Here is a 25,903-nt window from a genome sequence, read left to right as displayed (position 1 = left end):
AATTATAACCTTACCTTTTGTTCTAACATTGGGTTCTGCATTGTAATATCTCTTTAGGTTTAGGCTTTTTATTGTCACGTGTACCAAGGTACAGCAAAAGGCTCTGTTTTGCATGCGCTACAATCAAATCAGATAATACTATACATAAATACAATCAACCCAAACTGAAGTACAATGGTTAGAGTAAAGGAAAAATATAGAGTGCAGAATATATAGTAGCTGTCTGTATTGTGACACAATAGGTCCAGAGAGAAAGTTCTACAATAAGGTAGAGGGGAAATCAGACTGGAGCTTAGCTTATAAAAGGACTGTTCAAAAGCCTGATAACAGAGGGGAAGAAGCTGTTCTTGTGCCCAACATGAACAGAGAGAGGAAGGATTGACCGGGATGGAAAAGGTCATTGATTATGGTGGCTGTTTTCCCTGAGACAGCATGACGCATAGATGGAATTAATGGTGGGGAGTCTATGCTGCTTGATGGACTGGGCTACACCCACAACTCTCTGCAATTTCTTGTAGTCTTGGACAGAGCTGTTCCAAACCAAGCTGCGATGCAATCCGAGAGCATACTTTCTATGATGCATCAGTTAAAGTTTCTAAAAAGTATTGGAAATATGCCAGAATTTCCTCAGTCACCTTAGGAAGTAGAGGAGCTGATGTGCCACCTTGGCCGTCACTTCAATGTGGCTGGTCCATGACAAATCATTGGTAACATTGGTAATAAGAATGAGTGCCACATTGCAATTAATAATGTTACTTGGCTAAAGTAACATTATTAACATAAAGTAATGTTAATAGGGCTAAAGATGCATGTAATTTTTTGTTAGTGCCTTAGACTTATTTATTTGCATTAATGAAGACCACGGTACTCAATCCATCAGGAAACAAAATATACAATTTTATTTTGAGAGATATTATGCTAACTACCCACCTGCTGTTTCTCGTTATAAAAGGAAAAACTTGTATTTTTATATAAACATTTTCACTGCTTCACTTTATCCCATAGTATTTTGCAGCAAGTTATATACCCTTGAGGTATCATGACGGTTATAAATAGTGCTAATATAGTGAGACACAATCTGTGTTCAAACAGTGACACAATAATAGCCACGGAATCCATTTTAGAGGTATTGGTTAAGGGATAATCTTGATTCGTAGATAGTTTCCTCGTTTCATTTCCAAGATTCATGGGAACTTTTTTCATCTAATGCTGGTTCCTTTGTCATCACTATTGGCGATACTCAACAAAATAACAGAGTTCTGGTTTACTTAACAATGGTGGCATATGGAAGTGACACAGATTGTATTTACTTCACTTATTTGAGTTTAGTTTATTGTCACGTATACCGAGGTACAGTGAAAAGCTTTTGTTGTGTGCTAACCAGTCATTGGAAAGACACTACATGATTACAATCGAGCCATGCACAGTGTAAAGATACATGATAAGGAAATAACATGAATAATGTTTAGTGCAAAATAAAGCTAGTTAGCAAATAGCACGTGGAAATCAGAGCACAAAAAGAAGAAAATATTGACCGAATTAACATATGGTATTAAAAAGAGAGCACAGCAACCAACACATTTTAAGGGATTTTCATCCCAATCCTGTAGAATTTAATCTAGCATATGCCAGCATAGATCTCTGCACATCCATACCTGCCATATATATAAAGCTACCATTGTGGTGACAAGTTTTCTCATGTGGTTCATTGAAGCAATACATTCCAATTGCTTATCTTTCACAAAAATCTCTGCAAACTATTCAATAATACTTCAGCAATATGGACCAACTGTCTAATGTTAATTATGCATCAGCATGGGTTCTGAAGATATTCTCAGCAAAAACCATCGATAAATTATTCACATACAATACTTCAATGGCTTTCCAGCAATGTGTTGTACTGTGCTGATATAATGATTGACCTATTACCGCAACGTGTAAACCAGTGTTAATCACATTTTTAAATGAAGTAAGAATCCTAATTATTTATTTCTAACATGTGGCTTTATGACCTTGAATGTGAATTAGTATTAGAATGGTTCCATTTGTCTGACTATCTTTCTTTGCACTGGGCTTCATGCACACAACTGAACAGAATCCAGTTTGTGAAAACGAGCCCATCACTTTGTGCAATGATGCATGTATTTAAGTTTGGAACCCAAAGGTATAGCCAGGAAACAGCATGCAATTAAATATTTTAATAGGCTCCTCTCCAGTGTGCTAAAACAGTGGAGCTTCCTGTACAGAATGTGTATCCAGTTAACCCTCAATACCCCAACACTGCACTTACAGAAAAAACATTAAAAACACAGAGAGATACAAGGAACTGTGGACGCTGGCATCCTGAGCAAAAAAAATGGAGGCACTCAATGGGTCTGGCAGCATCTATGGAGGGAAATGGACAGACGAGGTTTTGGGTCGGGACCTGTCTTCAGGCTGATTGGAGTAGGGGGGGAGAAAGCTGGAAAAGAGAGGTGGGGGAGGGATAAAGTTTGCATATGTTAGGACAGTGGGGAGAAGTTGATTGGAAGAAATAAGTGATAAAGGCTTGAGATGAAAAGGTGCCAGATAAGGAAAGGTAAAATGGGTGGAATGGAACAAGAAGGTGGAGTGAGGGGAGAATAAAAAGGAAATGTCAGACCAGGCATGGGAGAGGACTATACGAAGGAGGAGGGGAAAGGAGGCAAAGTTATCATTGGATCACTGGAGCCCAAATATGTAATTTAATGAATAACTTTTAGATTTAATTAATTTAATTAATGATCAAACCTTTTAGCACTAGTATGGCCTCATAGCAGAAGCGTCCACACTGGAAACTGGAAGTCTCCTGAGCTAACTAAGCTACCACCATCATCTATTGCGACAAGTGATGGCCCCCACTGATTGTCGCCGGAAGCTTGTGTCCTTTTCAGGAAGGACGATGACAGCAAGGTCAACATTTGTAACAAGATGGACACTAAAAGAAGAAGAAACACGAGCATAATTTCTAAACTCTTGCTTAGAAGTAGGGATATTAATACCTCATGGAGGAGGGCAGAGCAGAGAGGCTAAGAAATAATAGAGGGGTTAAGAAAGACATGTGAAAAATCAGATGGAAAGATTTTGGATAGGACAAGGTGAGGAGTGTGAACTCAGGGGGGGGGGGGTGGGGGTGATGGCAGTGAAGGTTAACTTTGAGAAAGGTCGGGGCAGAGGCCGAGGGGAAGTGAAGGAAGGCATTGTCTTTGGGTGGAAAGATCAAAGATATGAAAAGTATTGAACTGGTGTGTATTCCTATTTCCATTGAGTCACAGACTATATCAACACTCCATAAAAACATAACATTTTATATCAAGGATTGTTAACAAATACTCCTTTTATTATGCTACTATTTTTTTTTTAAGATTGGCAACTCACTCCAAGTAAGAATGTTATTGTTCTGTCTGGAACATATGACATAAAACACTCTTGACTCTTAGATTGTAAAATAAGAATGTCGACTCACACACATAGACATGCATCCCTTATCTGGTTTCTACCACAATGTTTACCAAAAGATAAGATAACTATTTTATCCTACTTGATACTTGGCAAATTTAATATAGTCTCAATACATTTGCTGAGAAGACAGTTACCATGTACAGTTCCCCTTCAGTGTTGGTAGTCGGTCAGATGGTAACTATTTAAATGACAGCAACAACATCATTAAGGTATATTGTCCTCAATCACAAGGATTGAAGTGTGACCTCTTTGCTTGAACACTGTCCTTTGAAGTCTACTGAATTACTTGACAAAAGATTATAATACCATATTTCTCAGAGATGTACAATTAAATCTATGCCAATCCAAATCCCATCACAAACAAAATTACATTCTTCAAGGAGTTACAACATTGAAGGTTATCATCCAGTGGAAAACACAATGCCTTGCTATAACCCATCTCCAGTCTTCATATTACCCACTCTGGTCACATATACCATTTGCCTGCAATTACATATGGTGAACAGCGTAAGGAAGCAGTCATATAACCATATAACCATATAACAATTACAGCACGGAAACAGGCCATCTCGACCCTTCTAGTCCGTGCCGAACACATAATCTCCCCTAGTCCCATATACCTGCGCTCAGACCATAACCCTCCATTCCTTTCCCATCTATATAACTATCCAATTTATTTTTAAATGATAAAAACGAACCTGCCTCCACCACCTTCACTGGAAGCTCATTCCACACAGCTACCACTCTCTGAGTAAAGAAGTTCCCCCTCATGTTACCCCTAAACTTCAGTCCCTTAATTCTCAAGTCATGTCCCCTTGTTTGAATCTTCCCTACTCTCAGTGGGAAAAGCTTTTCCACGTCAACTCTGTCTATCCCTCTCATCCATTTAAAAACCTCTATCAAGTCCCCCCTTAACCTTCTGCGCTCCAAAGAATAAAGCCCTAACTTGTTCAACCTTTCTCTGTAACTTAGTTGCTGAAACCCAGGCAACATTCTAGTAAATCTCCTCTGTACGCTCTCTATTTTGTTGACATCCTTCCTATAATTAGGCGACCAAAATTGTACACCATACTCCAGAATTGGCCTCACCAATGCCTTGTACAATTTTAACATTACATCCCAAATTCTATACTCAATGCTCTGATTTATAAAGGCCAGCACACCAAAAGCTTTCTTTACCACCCTATCTACATGAGATTCCACTTTCAGGGAACTGTGCACAGTTATTCCCAGATCCCTCTGTTCACCTACATTCTTCAATTCCCTACCATTTACCATGTACGTCCTATTTTGATTTGTCCTGCCAAGATGTAGCACCTCACACTTATCAGCATTAAACTCCATCTGCCATCTTTCAGCCCACTCTTCCAACTGGCATAAATCTCTCTGTAGACTTTGAAACTCTACTTCATTACCCGCAACCCCACCTATCTTAGTATCATCTGCATACTTACTAACAGTCTGACTCCAAAAAGTCCAGACATTGAAATTCAATGTGAAGATTAACCCATTGAAGTAAATTCATGTTTGGATAAATGACAAATATCAGAAATCAAACAAAATTGTATCTGACTTCCTAACTTTTAACAGGAATGCAATTGATATCTATAAGACTAATTCCACAGGATTCCTTGACCATAATCCATAAATCACACAGATGTTCATTTCCCATCTCATTCTATGCACATAATCATCCAGACATATAGACGCAGAGACATGCGCTCATGCACATAAATTGTACACACTCTTCCAAGATGGCGGATGTGCGGGAGTGGGCGCCGTCTGTGTATGGCAGCCTGCCCGCAGTCCGCCTCTACACCTTTCTTTATTTTATTTTATGTTAGTGGAAGTCTTCTATGTGGGGGGTGGGGGTGGGGAAGGGGGAAACTTTATTCTTAGTCCCCTACCTGGTCGGAGAGGCAGCATCCCTCCGTGCTGTTTCTTCGCCCCGTCCTCGCGGCCTACCACCGAAAGTGGAGCGGCGTTTTCCTGTCGGGACCGGCTGGGACTACAGCTTCGGCGGCGGTGGCGCAGCACTGGGATACCAACAAGGAGCGGGCGATGCCTACCGGGTCGCCGTGCGGTAAGCTCCGGAGCGCTTTGGTCGCCGACTTCCAACATCGCGGAGCTGTGGCTGCGGGCGTTCGGCCGCGGGCGGCGCTGGATTTGGATTTGGAGCGCCGCAGAGCCAGAGATCGAGTTCGCCGGGGTCGGAGCTCCAGCCGGCGCGGCCGGAGGACTACGAGTGCCGCGGTCTCCGGTCTCCGGGGAGGGGACAGCCGCTCCAGACTTTTCCAAGCCGCTGAGGAATGTTTCACCCGACGCCGATGTTTCATCTTTACGGCAAGAGGGCCCTGAAAATCATCGGACTGGCTGCACGGCCACAGATGGGCCCTGACCTCAGGTGTTTCACAGAGGAAGAGGACTTAACTTTCTGGTGCCTTTCCCCCACAGTGGAAATGTTTTGATTCTGCTGTGGGGGGATGTTTGTGTTGAACTCTGTAATATGTTGTGTCCATTTTTATTCATTTTTTTTAAACCTTTTTCTATGGTTTGCAATGGAACTTATTATTTAAATTATGTGAAGCACTTTGGGGTCAATGCAAATTGAATTAAAATGTGCTATATAAATAAAGTTTACTTACTTACTTACACAATATATGAATGTTTATCTGAGCAGCAGAAAAATTACACTGGTTCCAAATGTAGGAGGAACCCTCCATTATACAGGGGTAGGTAAATGGCTGGTTTGCTGCTGGTAACAGATGGGTCTGGTTGCCTATTATGGTTATGGGTCATGAATGAGCCGTGGGGTGTTGTACACTCCACACAGTGTCTCAAATTGGAGGAGTGTGTGTTTGATAGGATTTAGGCAACGTGCAGTGAAAAGATAGATCGAGGAGCCACTCACATTCTGAATCAGATGGGCTCCAAAGGCATCAAGAGGTGATATCTTAAAGTGAAGACCGGGATTACCCGCTTGTATCAATGAAACAAGAAAATCAGTTTCAGTTTTCAGTTTAGTTAATTGCCACGTGTACCGAGATTCAGTGAAAAGCTATTGTAGCGTGCTAACCAGTCAGCAGAAAGACAATACATGACTACAATTGATCCATTTACAGTGTATAGAGAGATTTAAGAGTGTGGAGCAATTGTAATATGAGTTTGTAGATCTGCTTCTGTGGCTAGCATGCAAATAGTCACCTGAAAATAGTTTTCCGGTGGTTAATATGTGGCTACTTAAAACAGTGGGAAAGAGGAATCCCAAGATGAGAATGGGTTGAGAACAGGCACCTCTTTCCATGCATTTTGATCACACTGAGGGTCGCGAGGCGCTCATGCACTGCAGATGGGAATTTGATGCCAGTCTATTGGACGAGGAGCTTGAAGTTGGGGTTGACGTGAGACCCAATCAGCAAGAGATGAGAACTCCAGCGGAGAGATAAAACACATCTGCTCTCTGACAGGAATAGAGGGAAAACTGTGCAATAAATAGCCACAGGCTACGATTAAGCATCATGATCGTGAATGAGAACACGATATCTACAAAAGTGGGCTTCCAATGAGACTGGGTCAGAGGACACTTTCAGAGACAAAAAGAGGATTGAGAGCTCTTCCTTCAAGAGTCAAGCTGACTGGAAAAATCCAAGTTATTCCAGACGGAAATAGGTTGAGTCCAGGATGAGATAAGGCCTGTCTGGTATGAAGAAGCCAAGTGCATTTCGTCATACACGTGGTCACCTAACAACAGGAATCTTCACAAACCACAATATGAAAGGTTTGAAGGATGTCGGTAATTTAGTTTAACAGTCAGAGAGCCAGCTCACAGGGACCACAGGCCGGTAATAACAAAAGTGCACAAATAAGATGAGAAACGAAAGGTGCAGAGTGCAATGCTGACCTGAGGCACTGATCAAAGATGGCATAGCCTATTGATGGGGAAGGTGAGTATGCAAGTTCTGAGGAAGAATTGTACAAGACTAAGGCACATTTGAAGTATTGTGTGTTGTTCTGGTCACTGCATTCCAGATAGTCTAGCGATGAGGGTTGATCAGGGTTGTTAGCCCTGTGTTCAGTTTTATATGGAGAGTTTAGAGCATAGTCTTCCACATCATTTCATCTCTTCCTCTGACGCTTAAAACACATTTTTACTTCTAACTTGCCACACTTCCGATGAAAGGTCGTCAACATGAATTAACTCCAAATTGCTCTCCATAGATACTGCCTGGCCTACTGAGCATTTCCACTATTTTCTGGTTTTATGCCAAAATGCCCTTACCACCGAGTGACACTTTGCAGGAAGCAACAAAACAGATGAGGAAAAATGAAATACTATTGTACATGCAGAAGCTGTTCTTAAAGCTGTGGCATATTGTCAGGGACCTTAGAGATGTTTTAGGGCTCGGATATCTATGAAATTCGCTATCACAGAGATATGTGGGTCACAGCCACTGTGCATATTCAAGACCAGGGTGACGGAGTTTCAGACACAAGGGGAAAGAGAAGTGAACTTGAGGTAGAAGGAAAATGTATAATCTTATTGAAAACTGAAGCAGCCTGATAAAGCCTCAGAGCCTCCTTCTACTGCTGCTCCTCTTTATTCTCCATCTAGTTTTTAGAAGACTAATCTGGGATCTTTTTGATGCTGAGGTTTGACAAAAGATGATAAGGGTTTGATATACAACGTGAATAAGGGCAAAATGATACCACATCACTCTATAGCCTATTTGTTTTCATTGCAACCTACTTTGCTTTATTTCTCATACATACAAAATAGGATGTGTAGGAAGAAACTGCAAATACAAAATAGGGTTTCAGGTTTCCTATGTACCTGGGAAAAGGCCAAACCAAAGCTAATGCGTCTAGCAATAATTTTAAACAAAATAATAAAGAAAAATATTACATCTTTAACCTCTGCCATTAAACTGCAACTCTAACTACCTCAATTGGAAAATACATGTGCTTGATAGAAAGTAATTTGCTGTCTATAATTGTCTCAGCATGGGACTGAATAAGTCCCCAGCAATAAGCTGCACCTGCTCACATGGTGGTGAAGCATGGATCAACACTGGAACCATTAACAATCTTAACACTAATAATAGTCTAATTATAAACAGCGTCATTCTGCATTGTTGATGAAGAGAGACATCATGGTGCTTTGATTATGTATCATCGATTCATGTATCAGCGATCACTCAGTGATGCAACTCTCCACACTGAATCTGTGAGTATCTGACCCACCAGATACAAGAGGATAAGTACTTGACCACACCACCTTTTCTACTGCAACAGTATTTCTAAATTAAGCAATTGGATGCAAAAGATAGACACAAAATGCTGGAGTAACTCAGCGGGACAGACAGCATCTCTGGATAGAAGGAATGGGTGACGTTTCAGGTTGAACCCCTTCTTCAGACTGAAGAACAGTCTTGACCTGAAACATCACCCATTCCTTCTATCCAGAGATGCTGCCTGTCCCACAGAGTTACTCCAGCATTTTGTGTCTATTTTTGGTGCAAACCAGTATCTGCAGTTTCTTCCTACACAATTTGGATGTAAAGTGCTTTGCAACATTGAGGCTATAAAATTGCATTTTTCTCTTTTGTGTATTGCAATAAACAGGAGAAGGGGGATAAATAAAAACTGGAAGGCCAAGTTGTTTGGCAAAGGTCCTAGATTTTTGAAACCCCTTCAAAAGACTGGTGTCTGGAAATTAATGGCATATACCCTTTCCAATCATTTATCTATCAAGTTCCGTCTCCTTGAAGCAAAAATAAATTCTTGGGCCTTGGAGTTCATGAATAGGAGCAGAATTAGGCCATTCAGTCCATCAAGTCTACTCTATCATTCAATCATGGCTGCTCTCTCTCATCTCGCTCAACCCCATTCTCCTGCCTTTTCCCCATAAGACCTGACACCTGTCAGAGATAACATAGAGAGAGGTGCTCTGCTGGCAGTAACAGAGCCAGTCTCCTCACATTCCACCAATGTTCACAAACACATGATAAGTAACCCAAAGACATGTGAAGTTAATGTCGCCACATTGAAATAAATGTTATTCCATTCCTCCAGGCCAATTTCCTTGATGTGTAGTCCCTTTGTTCAAATTATTGAAAATTATTCAATAAACTGGCATGGCTTGTACTGTTTACAACGTTCAATGAATAATTAAAGTTACTAAATACTGCTAATTGCATGCACTCACAGAAAATGAGAAATTTATATTTAATATGCAGATTTCCCCTCCAGCATTCCCTCTCCCATACCATCCATCATGGTGAAAGAACAAATCACATCATGACAGAGAGGTTAGCAAATTCAAAGCTGCTCACGTGTTTTACACTTTTATTTTGACAGGAGTTGGACTACATTAATTGATTTAACATATTTCAATTTGCTTTGTTCCAAAAAATACTCCCTCCTGGTGCAAAAGCAATCTAATGTCAAACAAAATCGATAGTTACTAATTCTCATACAAATGTTGACTAATTGTGCCCAAAATGTGATTCCCTCTTCATTGGAGAATTCAAACACAAATTGACGAGGTGACAGCTTTGCTGAACTCCATTGAGTTCACAAGGGAGATTCCAGGTTTTCACTTTCCTTCTGTTTCGAGTTTCCTCTTTTAATACTCCAGCATTTTGTGTCTATCTTGAACATAGGTAAACCGTTTCTTTCCACGGGTATCGCCAGATCTGCTCATCTTTTCAAAAATGTTCTGTTTTCTCATAAATATTTTTTAAAGTGTAAATATAAACCTTAAGGGTGGGCAGAAAATGTTTACATATATCTTTTAAATAATTTTAAAAAGATATATTACGAACATATACATCAAACAAAAATGAAAGAAGTTTAATAAGGAAATAGCACTATTGTACAATGGACATGAACACAGAAGACATACACAGAAAAAAAATCAATATATACTCTGTCTCCGAGAAGAGTAGTTGATACACCACCCAAAAAATAACACGTTAAAGAGAGAATGTATACCTCAAATTTGCACAACATACATACAATGACATGCATATGATAATACATGAACAAAACCTATCCTTCCCATGTTTATAAGTCATTGAAAGTACCTAGGATTCATTTCATATATACTGTCCTCAGTTTTATATTATAATGGCCTATCTAAATAATTGGCAAAATAAATATCGTGAACGACAATTTTATGCACATGGTGTGTTTGATAATTGGTCCTAGAAAGCTGGTCAATGAAACTTTCCAGGTTTAGGCGCTCCAAATAAGTAAGGAATCAATTAATTGCAAGGTAACCATTTCACTGGTGCAAGTCTTGGCTTTAATGCCATCCACAATTACATCAGCAAAAATTGGGAACGTACCTTTCCAGTATTAATGGTCATCCACTAGTAAAATGGGCTGAGCTTTCTGAGGAAGCAGATTAGCCCTCGATTAAGACACAAATCTGGGAAAAACATCTGGCAAGAGGACATCAAGAATATTTTTGACACGGTGACAAAATAAATAACACATAAAAGAGAGAATAAAGGGACTGTCCCACTTAGGAGACTTTTTAGGCGAGTGCAGGAGACTGCGCTCGCCTCATGATCACCACAGGGTCGCCACATTTTCGCTGATGGTCTCTGGTGAGTCTCCTTCATGGTCGTGAGGAGTTCCCACATTCTGGGAACTAGTTGCGGCCTCATCAGTATGGTCGCAGCAAAATTTTCGACATGTTGAAACATTTTCTGCGAGCAAAAATTGGTCGCCATGGAGAAAATCGATACTTTTGTAGTCGTAGGTGCAGTGGAAGTGGGGTCGCTATGTAGTTATAGGTAGTCGAGGTAGCCGTAGATAGTTTTAGTTAATCTCCTTTGCTGACCGGGCATTTTCATTGACTCATTGGGGAAAATAAATGTAAGCACGAGTTTTCAGAACCAAGGAAAACCGACCGGTAATGTTAAATGCCCGCCACACTCCACAGCTGTGTATCTCTGGCTTATTAAAAATTGTCTGGCTTCTTAAAAGTGTCTCTCCCTCCTTCTCCCCTCCCCGCTCTTTTAAAGGACTTACCGTACACTGTGCTAGCCGCCTTAACCTTCCTGTTCATCATGGTGTCTATATCACCTTGGCTTTGCACCGTGTGAATTTCAGACAGCACTCCCCCGCTTTCCCTGGCCGCTGTGTGTGTGTGTGTGTGTGTGTGTGTGTGTGTGTGTGTGTGTGTGTGTGTGTGTGTGTGTGTGTGTGTGCGCGTGTGTGTGTGTGTGTGTGTGTGTGTGTGTGTGTGTGTGTGTGTGTGTGTGTGTGTGTGTGTGTGTGTGTGTGTGTGTGTGTGTGTCCAAAAACAATAATTTCCATTACACAATCATTATCTATACCATTCTGAGCACGGGAAGATTAAAACAGAAGCTCCTCAGCAAAAACCTTGATCTAAGGGAAGCAATAATTTTTGGAGATAATAAGAAGGATTGTATGTGACCAATGGCCAATATTGAATAAAAGCAGTTGGCATACCAGAGAGCAAACAATTGCCAAGAGTTTACTAGACTGGTATTTTTATTTAAGGCAAATTAATTTACCTATGTAGGGGTCTGCCACTAAATAGATATCACAATGTTTTGAAACCATATTCCTTTACTCAATAAAGGCAAAACAGCATATTAGATTTCCCATATCAAATAATCACTTCATTCATATTGGGCGCAGTTACTAAGCAATCACCTCACCTTGCTTTCACCTTGTTATTTGTGGCAAAAGTGGTGCCAATTACGTAAGCTGCTGGGTTCACAAAAGAGATGTCAATCATTCATTCATACCTCGCCAAATGGCTTAAAACTGAAATATATCACAGCGTGCTCATAATCTGCTTGACATACAACCATGCACCAAAAGAACATTAACAAATGAGGGCTCAGGGAAAACTAGAAAGACAGTTACTGTCCATCGATCATTTAAGAGGTGAAAGTGAGGAACAAAATGGTTGTAAGAGGTTTTACGCAGGGAAGCACTGAATATAAAAGCAAAGCTTAGATGTTGAATTTGGACGACAAATTAACTGTTACTCAACAGATGTTTTGTTGACGAAAGGCTTGTAAAATTGTGATGTGTCCCACTGAAATGAAGATTAAGGGAAGCTACTTATAAAGATTCTCATGGTAAGATTTCTTTGGTAACGAATCCCTATGTAGTGGGCAGAGACAAGAGAAACATTAAATTGCAAATAAAAGGATAGAAAAGCTAAAAGAAGATATGAGGTTGCTTTGGCAAGTAAGGTGAAAGTAAATCCAAAGGGTTTCTACAGCTATATTAATAGCAAAAGGATAACGAGGGATAAAGCTGGTCCATTAGAGAGTCAGAGTGGACAGCTATCTGCAGAGCCAAAAGAGATGGGGGAGATATTGAACAATTTATTTTCTTCGGTATTCACCAAGGAGAAGGATATTGAATTATGTGAGGTAAGGGAAACAAGTAGAGCAGCTATGGAAACTATGAGGATCAAAGAAGAGGAAGTACTGACACTTTTGAGAAATATAAAAGTGGATAAGTCTCCAGGTCCGGACAGGATATTCCCTAGGACATTGAGGGAAGTTAATGTAGAAATAGCAGGGGCTATGACAGAAATATTTCAAATGTCATTAGAAATGGGAATAGTGCCGGAGGATTGGCGTACTGCGCATGTTGTTCCATTGTTTAAAAAGGGGTCTAAGAGTAAACCTAGCAATTATAGGCCTGTTAGTTTGACGTCAGTGGTGGGCAAATTAATGGAAAGGATACTTAGAGATAATATATATAAGCATCTGGATAAACAGGGTCTGATTAGGAACAGTCAACATGGATTTGTGCCTGGAAGGTCATGTTTGACTAATCTTCTTGAATTATTTGAAGAGGTTACTCGGGAAATTGATGTGGAAGCAGTGGATGTTGTATATATGGACTTCAGTAAGGCCTTTGACAAGGTTCCTCACGGAAGGTTGGTTAAGAAGGTTCAATGGTTGGGTATTAATGGTGGAGTAGCAAGATGGATTCAACAGTGGCTGAATGGGAGATGCCAGAGAGTAATGGTGGATGGTTGTTTGTCAGGTTGGAGGCCAGTGACTAGTGGGGTGCCACAGGGATCTGTGTTGGGTCCACTGTTGTTTGTCATGTACATCAATGATCTGGATGATGGTGTGGTAAATTGGATTAGTAAGTATGCAGATGATACTAAGATAGGTGGGGTTGTGGATAATGAAGTAGATTTTCAAAGTCTACAGAGAGATTTATGCCAGTTGGAAGAGTGGGCTGAAAGATGGCAGATGGAGTTTAATGCTGATAAGTGTGAGGTGCTACATCTTGGCAGGACAAATCAAAATAGGACGTACATGGTAAATGGTAGGGAATTGAAGAATGCAGGTGAACAGAGGGATCTGGGAATAACTGTGCACAGTTCCCTGAAAGTGGAATCTCATGTAGATAGGGTGGTAAAGAAAGCTTTTGGTGTGCTGGCCTTTATAAATCAGGGCATTGAGTATAGAAGTTGGGATGTAATGTTAAAATTGTACAAGGCATTGGTGAGGCCAATTTTGGAGTATGGTGTACAATTTTGGTCGCCTAATTATAGGAAGGATGTCAACAAAATAGAGAGAGTACAGAGGAGATTTACTAGAATGTTGCCTGGGTTTCAGCAACTAAGTTACAGAGAAAGGTTGAACAAGTTAGGGCTTTATTCTTTGGAGCGCAGAAGGTTAAGGGGGGACTTGATAGAGGTCTTTAAAATGATGAGAGGGATAGACAGAGTTGACGTGGATAAGCTTTTCCCACTGAGAGTAGGGAAGTTTCAAACAAGGGGACATGACGAGAATTAAGGGACAGAAGTTTAGGGGTAACATGAGGGGGAACTTCTTTACTCAGAGAGTGGTGGCTGTGTGGAATGAGCTTCCAGTGAAGGTGGTGGAGGCAGGTTCATTTTTATCATTTAAAAATAAATTGGATAGTTATATGGATGGGAAAGGAATGGAGGGTTATGGTCTGAACGCAGGTGTATGGAACTAGGGGAGAATACGTGTTCGGCACGGACTAGAAGGGTCGAGATGGCCTGTTTCCGTGCTGTAATTGTTATTTGGTTATATGGTTATAAAGGAAAAATGTTTACACAAACTTAACACAACAAGGAATCCAGAAGCCGAGATATTAAAATAATTTTAAAGACAATGGTCGTCATATTTCAATAAAATAATGGAAAGAGTTACATGCAAGGGGTGAATGATAGATAAGTTGGCAGCTCCAACTGGAGACCTAGAACCAGTGCCAATGCAAATGGTTGTGGACTAGAAATCCACATAAGTCCAACAGAAAAAGAGTTTTTCTGTTAAAAATTAAAAATCAGAATTATACAGGAGCAGACCAAATTTGTGTCATTACTGGATATCTTTGCGCTCTTAAAACATTTGGCTCCTTGTTTATCAAGATCTTATTTGTTTCCTGAATAACCTGGTTACATTATCCATCTTCCCCCACATAACTCTCAAAACCAGCTCTTTGTTCTCCATGAGTTCTCAGACTGTCTATTACTAAAACTCTCATCTTGTTTGTGATTCTGTCTGTGTGTCTGCGTGCCCATGTGCTCCCAGAACTACGCCAAAACGATACATGATAATGCTACAATTTTGGCACCAGCTTACTCACAATTGTCCTGTCGTGTGTTTTTTTAAATCAAATTTCGTTCAAATTGATGTTATATTTTACAAGTTATTCACATTTTAAACTTTACAAAATCCCACTTTGAGAAAGTTATAGTGGCAGTTAGCAGCTAAGACGTCTCAATGGGATCTCATTTACATAAACTGCCCGTGAGCAGTGCTCCACCCCACAATTACATCACAATGGGATCTAATTTACATTTTTTTTAAAGCAGCTTCCACCTCACAATGACATCAAGAGGGGTGAGTGGTTATAGAGAGAGTGACAGAGAGGAGGGAGTGATTGAGGGTAGGGAGTGACTGAGGGTAGGGGAAAGGAGAGGGAAGGAGAGGTGAGGGAGGGAGGGAAGGAGGGGAGAAGGAGAGGGGCGAGAAGAGGGAGGGTGAAGAGGAGAGGAGGGAGTGTTGGGGGATGACAGGAAATGAGCTGCACCTGCACAGTTGGGGGCTATGTGTTGGGGGAACAGGTTGCGTTGGGGGAGCGGGTGAGTGGTGGAAACGTGTTGCGTTGAGGAACGGGTGAGTGGTGGAATATTGCGTTGGGGAGAATGGGGCCCAACGGGTCAGACTTGGTCTAGTATCCTCATAAAACCTTCTGTGCATCTTGATTGTTTTGCTGGAGGTCAGGTTCACAGTCACTTTCAACTTCCCAGCAATCGGGATCATTGCTGGTTGTTGCTGCTGCTGAAATCTGGGCGTCTCACAGTTTGTTACAACAGGGACACAGACTTGGGATACCAGAAACACTCATAGGTCAGGCAGTATGTGTGGAAGGAGAGACAGAGTTAACATTTTAGGTCATACCCATTTCTGACAAAAGGTTTCTGGCTTTTAATATTAACCCTCTTTCTCTTTTCACAATTGCTTGCCGAAATGCAGTGTTTTCTGTTTTTGTTTCAGATTACTAGCAACTGTAGTTTTTATTCATTTTCATTTCCTGCTGCATTAGTGAAGTCACCCAAACTCAGTGTTGACTAGACTTCAGCTACATCCCTTCATCCTACAGAAATAGGCACACATACATCCCAGAGTGTGTATGTTTCACATGGCACAGACTGCATTCATCCTTACAGATAGTGCTCTGACCATTTTCTGAGCAGGAGGCCTGGCTCTGGTTCCTTTGACCTATTTGTACAAACAAGAAGCCTCCTGCTGACACTGCTCTTGATCAGCTTACCGGGGCAACTCTGTATCTCTAATCACCCCCATCCCACTCACCTCCCCAGTCACTCAGTGGTATCACGTTCCTGGAGCTAGAAAAGTGATCATCACATGCACTTTAAGAGTTGACTACCAAGGTCATACCTACTGTGCTACATGCTGGTGAGAACTCGCTTCACATCAACTGTGAACTCCATGCTACAACCAACAAGGCCAATCACAGTGTTTTTCAGGGTTTTTTTAGAGATACGGGATGGAAGCAGGCCCTTGGGCCCACCAACTCCATGCCGACCAGCGAACACCCATACACTAGTTCTATCCTACACCCTTGGGACAATTTACAGAAGCCATGTGGTCACAGGGATAACGAGCAAACTCTGTACAGGCCGCACCCGTATAGTCAAAATCGAACCCTGGTCTCTGGCTCTGTAAGACAGCAATTGTACCACTGCAACTCCACCACTGGGAGAGACACAAGGAATTGCAGGTGCAGGAATCTCAAGCAGAATACAAAGTGCCAGGTGCAACTCAACGTGTCAGGTGCCTCTCATGAGGACAATGGACAGGCGACGTTTTTAGTAGCGATACTCTTGAGGGGATGAATCTGAAAAGGGGCCTGATCTGAAACGTCAACAGTCCACGCCCACCAGAGATACTACCTGACCCGCTCTGTTACTCCAGCTCTAAATGTCAATGTCAGCATGTCATTGCACAGAGAAAGTCAACAGTATTCTCCTACAAACCATTCAATTGAGATTCCTGCTCTTTATGCAGCTTTCACAAGTGGTGAGAAATTGACCCATGACAGCTTCATTGCCAGAGAAATGGCACGGAGCAATCTTTCAACCTGAACACTTTCCCTCTGAGCTGCTAATTTTTATAGTTCTATAAAAGATCATTGTTCCCAACGTTGACTTTTCAGAAATTACATAGATAAAAGACAGGCATCACAAATAATGATCCACTATAAGAACAGAAACACTCAGCCGATCTGGCAGCATTCCCTCCTTCCTCCTCCTCCTGCACATTAAAATTCATTGGAATAGAAACTCTTTTGAAAAACTCAAGGCTGGAACAATATTGTATACACGTGTGGGTGTATTAGTGTATTAGTATTGGTCAGGAAATGAGTACGCTGACTTATGGCACCATTTTCTAACACCTTGTTCTCCCGAGAACAATAAAATGGCATACACAATAATGCAGCACCCAAAATTCTTCCCTAATGTGAGTATTTTTAATCCTCTCTGATCTGAAAAATAACATTTATTCACTCTTAGAACAAGGTTTTTTTTAAACTCTGCTTCGTTTGAAACCTAGTTATTGATAGAAAAATAGATCAGTCATACAGTGATAAAGCCTTTCAAGTGCCAACTGTTAGCCACCCATTTTAACCCTAATCATACACGAACCTATTTAATTCTCTCCATAGTCTTATCAGTTCTTCACCAACCTCAAATTGTTTCCCCTACTCACCTACACTCGAGGGGGCAATTAACCTGCCGACTAGCAGGAGGGGATGCAAAGGAAAACCAGATCATCTGGAGGAAACCCAACTGGTCGCAGGGAGAAAGTACCAACTCCACGCGGGCAACACGGGATGTTAGGATTGAACCCAGATCGGTGGAGCTGAGAAGTAGCAGTTCCAGTGAAATGGTCAATGCTCAAATACATCCTCTGTCCTTACTAAGAGCGTGACTTCCTACGATCTCAAACACCATCTCACATGTGCTTTGACTGCTGTGGCCAAAGTTAGGATCATAGTCACTCTTGGCTTCCAAGCTTCTGGGTCAATGGTGCTTTTTTTTGTCACATGCGCAACGGCTCAGTGAAATTCTTTTTGCATTTTTACACATGTGGGCACAGCCATGTTTTGGTGCCATTTCTAAAATCCAAATGGCATTTGGATCAATCCAGACTGTGACAGATCGGTGCCATGTGAGTTTGCTGCTCACTTCTCGATCCCTGAGATCATCCTGATATCATACCAAGGTGAACATACTTCATAAACTCTTCCTTCATTCTCCAGGAAATGTCAGAGCAAGCAGGGGAATTTGCCCGCAGTGCAGAAATTCACAGACAACAATCATGTGGTAAAAGATATTACAGAAATATCCCTCATAACTTCCTATCATAAGCTTTGGTCTTAGCCATGCAGCGATCCGGTTTCCTTCAGCACAAAGACAATACCTTCAGTGGTCACATCAACCTCACTTCCCAATCAAGTTCCTATGAAACCTCTGGAGAATTCTGCCAGCTCTCCCCTTTTATTGCAGTATCTATTTATTTAGCAACACCGCACTTGAGCTGGAAGTGCGTATCTGGTCTTGTGGTTTGTCCACTTAATTGTTTAATGACATCGTATATTATCCTCAGAAAATATGTTCAAGTCCAACCAGGATGTGAACATACAGGACAAGATTAGCAAGTTTGCTGAAGATACAAAAGTTAGTGGTTTTGCAGATAATGAAAATGGTTGTGAACAATTGCAACAGGATCCTGGATCGATTGGCCAGGTGGGCAGAGGAATGGTTGATGGAATTTAATACAGAGAAGTGTGAGGTGTTGTATTTTGGGATGTCGAACAAAGGAAGGACCTACACAGTAAATGGCAGGCCTCTGGGTAGTGTTGTAGAGCAGAGGGATCTATGAGTACAGGTGCATGGTTCCTTGAAGGTCAAGTCGCAGGTAGAATAGGTGGTCAAAAAGGCTTTTGGCACTTTGGCCTTCATCAGTCAGAGTATTGTATATAGAAGTTGGGAGGCCATGTTGCAGTTGTATAAGACATCGGTGAGACCGCATTTAGAATATTGTGTTCAGTTCTGGGCACCATGTTATAGGAAAGATATTGTCAAGCTTGAAAGGGTTCAGAAAAGCTTAACGAGGATGTTGCCAGGACTAGAGGGTGTGAGCTATAGGGAGAGGTTAAGTAGGCTGGGTCTCCATTCTATGGAGGGCAGGAGGATGAAGGGAGGTCTTACTGAGGTATACAAAATCATGAGAGGAATAGATCGGGTAGTCTTTTGCCCAGAGTAGGGGAATCGAGGACCAGAGGACATTGGTTCAAGGTGAAGGGGAAAAGATTTAATAGGAATCCGAGGGGTAACTTTTTCACACAAAGGGTGGTGGGTGTATGGAACAAGCTGCCAGAGGAGGAAGTTGTGGCTAGGGCTATCCCATCGTTTAAGAAACAGTTAGTCAGGTACATGGATAGGACAGGTTTGGAGGGATATGAACCAAGAGCAGGCAAGTGCAACTTGTGTAGCTGGGACATTGTTGGCTGGTGTGGGCGAGTTGGGCCGAAGGGCCCGTTTCCACACTGTATCACTTTATGACTCTAAGGTCAAGATCCCCAATTGTAAAGTTCACAGGAAACCATTAATAAGTTTCCCAATAAACACACAAAGTGCTGGACTAACTCAATGAGTCAAGCAGCATCTCTGAAGAACATGGATAGGTAAAATTTCGGGTGGCACAGTGGTGTAGTGGTAGAGCTGCTGCGTTACAGCATCAGAGACCTGGGTTCGATCCTGACTTTGGGTGCTGTCTGTTCAGAGCTTGTATGTTCTCCCTGTGATCAGGTGGGTTTTCTCCGGATGATCTGGTTTCCACACTGCAAAGACGTGTAGGTTTGTACGTTAATTGGCTTCTGTAGGGTTGTAAATAGCCCCTAGTGTTTAGGATAGTGTTAGTGTATGGGGTGATCTTTGGCACAGACTCAGTGGGACGAAGGGATAGGTGTCGTTTCAGGTCGGAACCCTTCTTCACACTGAGCATCTGATTTTTGAGTTTAGTTTATTATCACGTGTACCGAGGTACAATGAAAAGCTTTTGTTGCATGTTAAGCAGTCTGCAGTTCCTGGTTTCAATATTTGATGAAGAAAGCACACAATTATGTTCTATAAATCTCACAAAGAAACAGTTTAATCTTGTTGGAGCTAAATAATCGAAGGTAACCACACAATATTTTTTTTAAAACACCACTGAATTTCTTGGTTTTGTGTTTATAACTTTCCCCAAACTTGACAAAAGGCCAATAACCTGAAGTTTTCCCATCTCCACAGGTGCTGCCTTTATCTGCTGTGTAGTTCCATTGTTTTCCATTTTATGGCATCCATACACATTTATTTGTGTAAAGATTCAACATTTGCTTCATGCAGAGAATAAACAGTCCACATTTATAAACTATTTGTGTTGATGATATTGGTAGGGGAGCTGCAAATGCCTAGGAACAGTTCAATACAATCAACGATTCCAGGAACTCAGCATATGGAAGTTTCAATCTGACAAAAGATCATCGTAACCCCAAACATAAATTGTTTCTTTCCCCACTAACCTGACGTGCACATCATGTTCAAGTTCTGGGTTTCTTTTCTCATGTTTCCAGGGTTCTACAATATTTTGCTCTTCAGAAGGATAGCACAGTGACGCAGCTATAGAGTTGCCAGAGACCCGGGTTTGATCCTGACTAAAGGCTCTATCTGTATGAAGTTTGTACGTTCTCCCCATGACTTGCGTAGGTTTTTTCTGGAAGCTCCGATTTCCTCCAACACTCCACAGACGTACAGGTTTGTAGGTTAATTGGCTTGGTAAAATTGCCCAGAGTGAGTGTATGATCGTGTTAGGTTGCAGAGATCGCTGATCAGTGCAGACCTGGTGGGACAAAGGGCCTGTTTCGGAGCTGTATCTCTAAACTAAAGAAGCTTTAATCTGTTGACTTAGAGGATCATGAGTACTAAATTGTTTATTTATTATTATTGGCATGTGTACCGAGGTTCAATGAATAGCTCTTTTGTGGCATGCTGTCCAGTCAACAAAAAGACTATACGTGATTACAATCAAGCCAGACACAGTTTACAGATACAGGAAGAGGAAATATTGTTTAGTGCAAGGTCCAGTAAAATCAGCATCTGCCTCAATTCCAGTAAGTTTGTTGAAGTATAACCCTTGCTTATTGTGCTAAAATATTCTCAGTCATGACTTTAGGGACACCTAAGTTTTGCTTATTTCAAAGTATTAACTAATTCACTTGAAAGCTCAATTCTACTCAGATTGAGCTTTTGCTGAATGTTTAGTGGAGCCTCCACTCAATCCCTTTCAGGCAAATGAAGGAGCAGAATAGCCCTACAGCTTTCAAGAAAGTATTAGCACAGCTCCTTGCTATAGCGGGAAGCAGAACCTGGTTTAATTCCTCTTGGGGGTTGAAGAACCCCAGCTCAATCTTTGCCAATTTGGAAACCATTTTAGCAAACGTCTTCATTAGTGCAGCATAAAGCTCCGCTCAGATACAACGTTAATACCAACCCATATCCGATCCATCCATAGCAAATCCAAGCCCAACTTGATTGGGCCAGGAGGAATCAGTAGAAAGAGCAGAATAATGTTTTTGCTAGTCTGCATATACATTGCCATTGATCAAGTGAAGGCAGATGCCATAATACTAAACAAAGAATCCTGAACTGGATACTGAGACAGATAGGCATAGCACAGCCCAACTCAATCCGAACAGTTATATCGGAACCAAGGGATATGGGGTTAGTGCTGAGGTAAAAAATTAGCCTTGATGTTATTGAACAGTGAGCACACACAAGGAGCTTCATGGCCTACTCCTGCTTCTGTTACATATGTTCTTATACCCGTTTGACACAACCCTATCTTTATGACTGGAAGATCATAAATGTTAGCGTGTGTGGGTAGTTAGTCCTGGAATTACTATCGTAGCAAACCTAAATCTTCAAAATTGGAATTGATTTGGAAAATTAGAATTTGAATGGAGGCACTATTAAAAATTAATTCCCCAGGATCTATGTGTCCCTGGCTAACCCAACAGTTATTGCCAATCCCAAATTGTCCTTAAGTAGGTAAGGCTACTTTTTACATTCACAACTGTGCATATAGCTTTGACATTCAGAGATATTTAAAAAACTCTTCAATGTGATGCGAATAATTTTAATCACCTTGAAATGGAAAAATATTTTTTAAAGTTAACTGAAAACATTTTACAACGATAAATAATTGAAAAACTTAAAGGTGACACATTTTTATTTCAAATGCAGCCCATCTTCACATCTCCTATGAAATTGTTGCTCCACAAACCACAATTAAAAATAATAAGTTATGGTCCCTGCTCTGGTATAGGATCAGAGAGGCTGTTTCTCAGTCTATTATAGAAAGGAATCATTCCTCTCCTGGATTCCATGTGGAGCAACATTAGAAAGTGACAGATTTAATCTTCCAAAGCTGGTATAAAATCCCCAGTTTCTACCTTTGACAGCTATTGTGCACAAGTCCAGGATTTTATAACATTTAAATGGCTTGATGTCTTGTGAGGTCCTGACCTTCCAACTACCTCATTGGAAACATTTGAACCCTCTGTAATCGGACTTTACCTTCCATTAAATGTCGTACCCTTTATCCGTACACTGTGGACGGCTTGATTGTAATCATATATTGTCTCTTTGACTGAATCGCTTGCAACCAAAAGCTTTTCACTGTACCGCAGTATATATGACCATCATAAACTAAACTTTGGGTTTGCTTGGAACCACTGCCGATAGTCAGAGAGATCTACATCTACATCTACCCATAACTATATTAAATCAGTGTACTGTCAGGATTAAACAGGCCTTTCAGTTAAGTCGGAGCTGCCCGCAAGAAGCACTATATATAAAGCAAGCAGAAAAAAGGCACAAAATGCTGGAGTAACTCAGCAGGCCAGGCAGCATCCCTGGAGAACATGGAAAGGTGACATTTCAGATCAAAACATTTCAGTCTGCGGATGGGCCCCGACCAAAATGTCACCTATCTCAGTTATACAGATATGCTGCTTGACTCGCTGAGATAATCCAGCACTGTGTCTGTGTTATGTAAACCAGCATCTGCAGTTGCTTGTTTCTCTGTATGTCAAGTAAGCGGCAAAATGAAAAAAAAAGCTGTGGCTTGGAAAAATACGAGCTCACTTAGAAGAAGCAGTAAATTATGAGGTCGATGCTCTGCAGAAGCAAGAATGAGTACAAAAACGATAAAATGTTCTTTCTCAGAGACATTTGAGACTAGCTTGGTGTGTGATGTAATAAATAATCCTTCTTTTCAATGCTAAGAACAAATGGTAATTCCGAAAACATAGTCAACTGCATTTTGAAGATTAGGGTAGCAGTGCAGGCTTATTGATTATATAAATGTACACTCTGAGTGAGCTCATTAGATTTCACCACGGGCTGTGAATCCGGAACGGCATCAAGACTCATGGACATTAACATAGAAACAAAGAACTGCAGTTGCTGGTTCTACCCACAGACTTTGAGACGCTTTGAAAATTCTCAGGCCAACTCTTCTATGCTTGTTTCCGACAAGCATTTTGCAAGGCGCTTCTCCATAAAATTTTGCATTTCAAGGATATAGAAAAATGAGTGTTTGTTTGCTGCTTTACTGCTGTTGAGTTGTAGTTTTAGTTATTTTAATAAATGCTCATATTATTGTTTTAATGACCTGCTCATCAGGGAGGTGCAGTCAGGGGAGGCAGGGGAGGCAGAGCCTCCCCTGTCATATTCCCAATGAAAATAGCTGTTAAGAAAAGTAAAGAAAAATAATAATAAAATAAATATAAAGATTTTTCCACTAATCTGTGTTATAAATGTCATTTCTATGTGAAAATCGTTTTTTATAGTCAAAATCGCCAAATTTGCACAGCTCTGCAAATACAGGGAGAGATGAGAGATGAGGCAGCGATGACCTGAGCCTCCCCTCTGATTGCGCAACCCTTCAGAAACTGCATGGAGCGCGGGCAATAAGCATGTGCCTGTTACCATCTTTATGTATGTCACTAATGTAATGTTTGTAAACTCCTTCATTACATGTCCTTACCTTCCAATGTCCAGGTAACGTATTTCACATGTAAATATATTAAATTTAAGCTCGCTGGTCTCATGAAAAAACTGCTATAAAAAAGCACCAGGTGAGGCAGCGATCACATCTGCCTCACAAGGGGGAAGGGGGGGGGGGGGTGTCTTGAGCCCAGTGGAGGACGAGCGAGCGTCAATTACGTAGGTTCAGCCCATGTAATTGACGCTACCTCGCTCTCCCTCCATGTTAGCTAGCTTCAGCAGTCAGGGAACGTGGCGGCCCGGGGTTGCTCTTAGTGTTGTTATTGTTTAGATCCATCGATTTGTCAGAGCCGAGAAATCACTGGGCCGCCGTGAGGAAGGGTACACTGGTGCGGTGGGGGGTTCGGCGGCAGTCAGAATGGGACGGCTGCAGGTTATAACGTGCCATCGTTCCTCTCTCCCTTCTCTCTCTCTCACTTCTCTCCTCTCTCTCTCTCTCTCTCTCTCTCTCTCTCTCTCCTCTCTCTCCTCTCTCATCTCTCTCCATCGTCTCATCTCTCTCTCTCTCTCTCTCTCTTCCTCCTCTCCTCCCTACTCATCCAATCTTCTCTCTCTCATCTCTCCTCTGTCTCTCTCCACTCTCTCTCCGTGCTGCATACTGTCCTTCTCTCTCTCTCTCTCTCTCCTTCTCTCTCTCTCCCTTCCCTCTCTCTCCCCTTCCCTCTCTCTCCTTCCCTTCTCTCTCTCTCTCTCCCTTCCCTTCTCTCTCCCTCCCTCCCAGCCATGGCACCACCCCTCTCTCTCCTCGGGGAGGCGCGGTGATCAATACAGGGAGGGCCGGGCCACTGTGACTAACTAGTGTGCCTCCCCAGCCATTGACCTCACCGCAAGTCACTGCTGCTCATACTTTGTTACAATCGGAAAGGGACAAATTCTGATGTCTGTATGAGAAGATTGGGTAAATAAAATTGTGAGTCCAAAATCTGACAGTTGATGGGCACAAACCTTACGTAACAGCAGAGAATACCTGAACTTACCTCTTTAATAAGCAACCGTTACCATCAGTGGATCAGCCAGGTCTCTTCTGCACACCCCAGAAAGATGCAGATGTGGTTATGATTGCATTTTGTCAGCAGATATGAATGAAGAGTGCATGCTGATTTGAAGTTGTATGGGAGTAATCAATTGTGTATTAGAGATGCATGCTACAGTGTGCAGCAGCAAGTTAATAGCAGGAGAGTGTGGAATGAACTATTGTTTAGTTACCATTATTCTCTTTCTTGTCATGTCTCTTTCCACCAACAAAAACCTGCATTGGGATTTATTTGTTCTATCAATATACTCTAGATGTTCTTTTCTCACAATACACTGGGGGAATCTTACGCTCAATGTTGGCACCAAGTGCAGATTTTAATGAGTTATTGACCCTACTTCCGAATAAGTAATGCCCACTCTATTTCAATCAGTCTGAAGAAGGGACACAACCCAAAATATTGCCTATCCATGTCCTCCAGCGATGCTGCCAGACCCACTGAGTTAGTGCAGCACTTTGTATTTTACTACTAGCTGCTGCAGTGAGCACATCACTGAACTCAATGATGCCCTATGACTTTCTGTAGACTTACAAACTCTCAGAACCAAAGCAAGAAAACCTGTTATTGGCGCAGTGGAATCTACTAAAATGAGTGGGAAACGTTGACTCTGGCCGAAAGGTATGCTTATTGTTATTGAAGTCAGTTTTAATAATCTTAGTTGATACTTATTGTGTGGGCTGCAAAATATTTGAGAGAT

At 41.5% G+C, this 25,903-nt stretch overlaps 1 protein-coding gene and 1 long non-coding RNA gene across 2 annotated transcripts in view; both read right to left on the bottom strand.

Moving 5' to 3' along the window:
* grm7 (glutamate metabotropic receptor 7) overlaps positions 1 to 25,903 on the bottom strand; it is a 532,223-nt gene that overhangs the window by 314,384 nt on the left and 191,936 nt on the right. The gene's annotated exons all lie outside the window — the stretch shown is intronic.
* Positions 13,110 to 24,394, bottom strand: LOC116983139. The gene is made up of 3 exons (XR_004414621.1): positions 24,361 to 24,394; positions 18,058 to 18,063; positions 13,110 to 13,119 (listed from the first exon to the last, which is right to left on the bottom strand). It is a non-coding gene; the product is annotated as an uncharacterized LOC116983139 (long non-coding RNA).

This window comes from Amblyraja radiata, chromosome 18, assembly GCF_010909765.2.
Source record: "Amblyraja radiata isolate CabotCenter1 chromosome 18, sAmbRad1.1.pri, whole genome shotgun sequence".
NCBI classification, from domain to species: domain Eukaryota; kingdom Metazoa; phylum Chordata; class Chondrichthyes; order Rajiformes; family Rajidae; genus Amblyraja; species Amblyraja radiata.
Note: the sequence above shows the minus strand (reverse complement) of the source record. Positions and strands in the feature narration are given on the sequence as shown.